Source organism: Carassius carassius, chromosome 45, assembly GCF_963082965.1.
Source record: "Carassius carassius chromosome 45, fCarCar2.1, whole genome shotgun sequence".
NCBI classification, from domain to species: Eukaryota; Metazoa; Chordata; class Actinopteri; order Cypriniformes; family Cyprinidae; genus Carassius; species Carassius carassius.
Window position 1 is genome coordinate 20,832,333 of NC_081799.1, and position 5,316 is coordinate 20,837,648.

The 5,316-nt window shown below is 40.6% G+C and overlaps 1 pseudogene; it reads left to right on the forward strand.

Moving 5' to 3' along the window:
- The first annotated feature begins 990 nt into the window (after nt 1-990).
- On the forward strand, nt 991-2,049 carry LOC132127018 (trace amine-associated receptor 13c-like; annotated as a pseudogene).
- The last annotated feature ends 3,267 nt before the right edge of the window (nt 2,050-5,316 follow it).

Genomic DNA, 5,316 nt, shown 5'->3' on the forward strand with positions numbered 1-5,316 from the left:
AATAGGCACTTCAGATGGAGATCGCAATAGAATGCACCACAATATAGAACAGCACAAAATGTAATTTCATAAAAAGTATAATTCTGCACATTGAAAATTGCAAATCGTTCTACTGGGGGACATCAGTGCTCACATGGGCAATGACAGTGACACCTGGACAGGTGTGATTGGGAGGAACGCCCCCCTGATCTGATCCCGAGTGATGTTCTGTTATTGGACTTCTGTGCAAGTCCAATAGTTTGTCTATAACGAACACCATGTTCAGGCATAAGGGTGTCCATCAGTGCCCGTGGCACCAGGACACCCCGGGCCAGAGGTCGATGATTAACTTTATGGTCGTTTCTTCTGACCTCCGGCCATATGTCTTGGACACTCGGGTAGAGAGAAGGGCAGAGCTGTCAACTGATCACCACCTGGTGGTGGGGGAGGAAGCTGGACAAACCTGGCGGACCCAAACTTATTGTAAGGGTCAGTTGTTAATGTTTGGCTGAATCCCCTGTCTAAAAGATCTTCAACTCCCACGTCTGGCATAGCATCGACTACATCCCAAGGGAGGTTGGAGACATTGAGTCAGAGTGGACCATGTTCTCCCCCTCCATCGCCAACGCTGCCACTCGGAGCTGTGGCCATAAGGTCTCCAGTGCCAGTCGAGGTGGCAATCCCCGAACCCACTGGTGGACACCGGATGTAAGGGATGCCATCAAGCTGAAGAAGGAGTCATACCAGGCACGGCTGGCTTATGGGACTCCTGAGGCAGCTGGCGGGTACTGGCAGGCCAAGCTGACTGCAGCCCAGGTGACTGTGGAGGCAACACCTCATGTTTGGAAGGAGTTTAGTGAGGACATGCAGAAAGACTATTGGTTGGCCTCGGAATAAATCTTAGATTGTGCATCCATCATATCAAAAGTTGGGGAAAGAAAACTATTATATAATTATTCAGCATCACAGTGGGTATTAGATGGGTTGGTCAGTGTGATCTAGACACTATAAATGAAAGCACAGTAAGGAAAGCAGAACAAACTCCCAACAGGAGGAGGCTCAATCATGGCTACTGAGACAGAGAATCATGAGATTCAATATTGCTTTCCTGCCATCAACTCATCATGCATCAAGGGAAAACGCTCCAGTTTTGAACGTAATATCACTTATATGTTTGTATTATTGCTGTCAGCCTGGACTGTGTTTCTGAACCTGCTGGTGATCATCTCCATCTCTCATTTCAAGAAGCTTCACACTCCAACAAACCTGATCATTCTCTCTCTGGCTGTGGCCGACATGCTTGTTGGACTTTTTGTGATACCCATAGAGGGAATCAAGCAAATTGAGACATGCTGGTACTTCGGAGACACTTATTGTGGACTGTATGTGATCATCGTTAGGTTGCTCCTTGTTATATCCGTTAGTAATTTGGTTTTAATTGCTGTGGATCGCTATATGGCTGTGTGTCACCCTTTACTGTACCCACAGAAAATTACTACAACTAAAACTTTAATAAGCATCTGTCTCTGCTGGTTTTGCTGTTCAGTGTACGTTATTTGGTTTGTAATAAGTAACAGATATTTTAATATGTCAGACACAATACTGTGTTACGGACAGTGTATTGCTTTGATGACACCTGCTTGGAGATTCATTGATTTAATAGTTTCTCTTTTATTTCCTTGTACTGTGATCATCACTGCATATTTGAGGATATTTTATGTTGTGCAAAGGCAAGTCAGAGTCATTAACTCTCAAATTAATAGTGTAAAATGTGTAATAGATATTTCAGTGAGGAGAAAATCTGAGAGCAAAGCTGCTCTGACATTAGGAATCATTGTGACAGCTTATCTTCTTTGCTGGATTCCGTTCTTCATCTGTTCTCTAACAAAAAAAGTCTCCTTCACTACATTGACAGTTCTAACATGGACCTTCTTTATAAACTCAGGTCTGAATCCTATTGTCTATGCTTTATTTTACCACTGGTTTAAAATATCAGTTAAAAACATCCTAACTCTTAGAATTTTTCAGCCAGCATCTTCTCTGATGGACATTTTGACTGATTGTCATTAATGATTTACAGTGGAGATTTATTTGTTTTATGTTTTTACCTAGACACCCTGTGAGATTAATCCCCAAAAATTTCAGCATGTGAAATGTATTCACATACTCAGACATAGGAATTACAAATAAAATAATCATCAGTAACTAAATATTAAAGGAAAGGTCAACCAAACTTTTGAAAATGGACTTCATTTACTTGCCCTTGTGTTGTTCCAAACTTGTATGTCATTTTTAAACATTTGGGCACGGTCTCTGTCTCCTTTCACTTACATTGTATAGGAGGAAAAAATTAATAATCATGAAACATTACTGAGGCAGTCAGATAATGTCTAATAAACATGTTTTTCTGAAATTTGTAAAAAACATGTGCACTCAAATGCCTACGACTAATACTGAACACAGCAGCACGACTAGTCTACTGTACATTGAGCCCACATAACACCTCTGTAATGGCTACCAGTTACAACTCACATCAAGATCAAGGCATAGATGCTTGCATTCAGAATCGCCATCAACTCTGCACCTTCCTACTTCACCTCAATCTTATCAGTCTACTTTCTATCCAGAAAGGTCAGAGAGATCAGATTTCAAAAATTTTAATTCACTGTCCACTTCTGGTGGCATGATCTCCCCAACCCCATCCCCAACAGAAACAAAAAAAGAGCATAAAACTCATCTTTCCCATGAGCATTTAACTGCATCCAGCTGAAAGTTGTCAAACTTTGTATAACTAGCACTTCTACTACTACTAGAAGAAGTATAATAACGTTAAAGGCTTCCGGTTGTGGGTACACTGTGAACTTCTGGCTGCCGCTCCACGCTGGGCTTTTTGTTTGTTTTGTGACAATCTGTGTTTGCGTTTTTTGTTCTTTTCCGTTTTTTTGGACTACTATCTTGGACTTCTTCTTTCATTTTGGACTACTGGGCTACTGTTTGGACCATTGTTGGATCTGCTGTGAATCCCTCTGGTTTCTTGGATACTACTCTGTGGTCTGTTTTTTTACTACCTTGCTTCAACGTGGTGTGTTTTGTTGCTGCTGGGAACTATTTTAGTAATCGGTTCCCTGCGAGCCCACTACCTCTTCTATCCTCCATCTATTGGACTGACTGTCAGGTGAGTTAACACTCTTCTTGTCAGTTGGTCTATTGGCTTACTGTCTGGTCGGGTAGCCCTCCTCTCAGTTAACTTTTGTAGATGCTGCGATGATTATGGTTCTGGCTAACATGGTTTTGCTGATGGCTGGCGTTCCCATGCAATTGCATTCACGTCAATAACTCTAAGGCTCATTATAATTTTTTTGGTCACTATTGAACTTAACCCCCAAAATGGAAATTGTTAATACGCCCTGCGAGCTAAAGGCTCTAAATGGGCACCTGCGTCTCAACTCTGCAAAATCCTTATCTAGAAGGACTTTCAGTATTCATCAGCCATCGTCTACTGTGATCCCGTGCATCTGGTCTCGCTCCATTTCTGATAAAGGTTCCTAAACGAACTAATTCTTGACAATAACCTGGATATGTTATTTGTTACAGAGACTTGGCAATCACAATATGACTATTTGCATCTGAATTTGCTTACCCCAACCAGATATCAGTATCTATCTAAACCTCGTACAACTGGTAAAGGGGGTGGTCCTGCAGTCATTTATCATGACTCCATAGAACTTACCTAACTGGATTTTCATAATACTACGACATTTGAGTTTATGGTTATGAAGGGTGGTTTAAAACGTCCCCTCATAGTTATACTGATTTACAGACAACCCAAGCAGCAAACTGAATTCTTCTCAGAACTCAGTCAATTAGCCCTGGCTGTGTCGTCCCAGGTTATCCTACTTGGTGATTTTAACATCCATGTTGACACTGTCTGCTCAAATACTGCTCAGTTATTGACTGTGCTGGACTGTTTCGATCTGATTCAGAACATTAACTTTCCAACTCACAATCATGGTCATATACTTGATCTGGTCTGTACATCTGGTTTAAATAATATCTCCGTTAGTGGTCTGGCTATTCCTATCTCTGACCACAAGCTTATTATTTTAGATTTTACATTAATCTGTCCATCCAAATGCACTGGTAACACATTTCATATCGTCATGTAAATGCTATTGATACTAGTAAGTTTTCTGCTTCTGTTACGTCCTCTGCTGTTCCTGTTTTAAATTTTACATGTCCATCTATGATTTCTGATATGTATCATTCTTCTATTTCTAACATCCTGGATGAGTATGCTCCAATTAGAACCAGGTCTGTTCCCATGTCTCACTCCTCTCCTTGGTTTAATGCAGAACTTCGTGCTATGAAAGCAAAAAGCAGACAACTTGAACGTTTTTTTCAGGAAAAAGGTGTTTAACTGTCCACTATCGTTTAATCTGATTACATTAAGAACTACAAAACTGCCTTGAATGCAGCCTGCTCTTCTTATATCTCCAGCATCATTTACAAAGCTAATAATAGGCCTAAAGCACTATTTAGCATGGTAAGCAAACTAATCCAGCCACAAAATCATAGAATCAGCCAATATGAATCTGATGATTTGTGTTGCACTTTTTTGCACTACTTTCAAGGAAAGTAGGATGTTTTATGTGGGATTTTTCATGACGAACCGACTATTTCTAATTGTGAGCAAACTCAGTCTACCCAATCATTGACTACCTGTGACTTAACAAATCCATCTCTAATTGCTGATGTAATACAGAAATCGAATTCCTCTTCAAGCCGACTAGACCCTGCACCTACTTTTCTCCTGAAGGACTGTATACCTGTTATTTCTGCCCCTATAATTTCTTCCACTGTTCCTATCTCACTCAAGACTGCTGCTGTTACTCCTATTCTTAAAAAAAAAACGAATCTGGATCCTGTAAATCTATCCGACTATCGTCCAATCTCTAACCTGCCATTTGTATCTAAAATCATGGAAAAGACTGTTGCCTGTCAGCTACAGTCATTTCTAGCTTGCAACTATCTCTTTGATATTTTTCAGTCTGGTTTTCGCACACGGCACAGTACGGAAACTGAGCTAGTAAAGGTTGTCAATTATCTATTACTTTCTGGCGATTCAGGCAGTTTATCACTTCTTTTATTACTTGACCTTAGCTAAGCTTTTGATACTATTTGTCATAAGATTTTACTCTCTCGCCTTGCAGAAGTTGGCATCTCAGGTTCTGCATTATCCTGTTTTTCCTCATATCTCACAGATAGGTAATACTTGATCTCACTGCACAATTCCAAATCTCCTACTGTCTTGCTCAAACAAGGAGTTCCCCAGAGCTC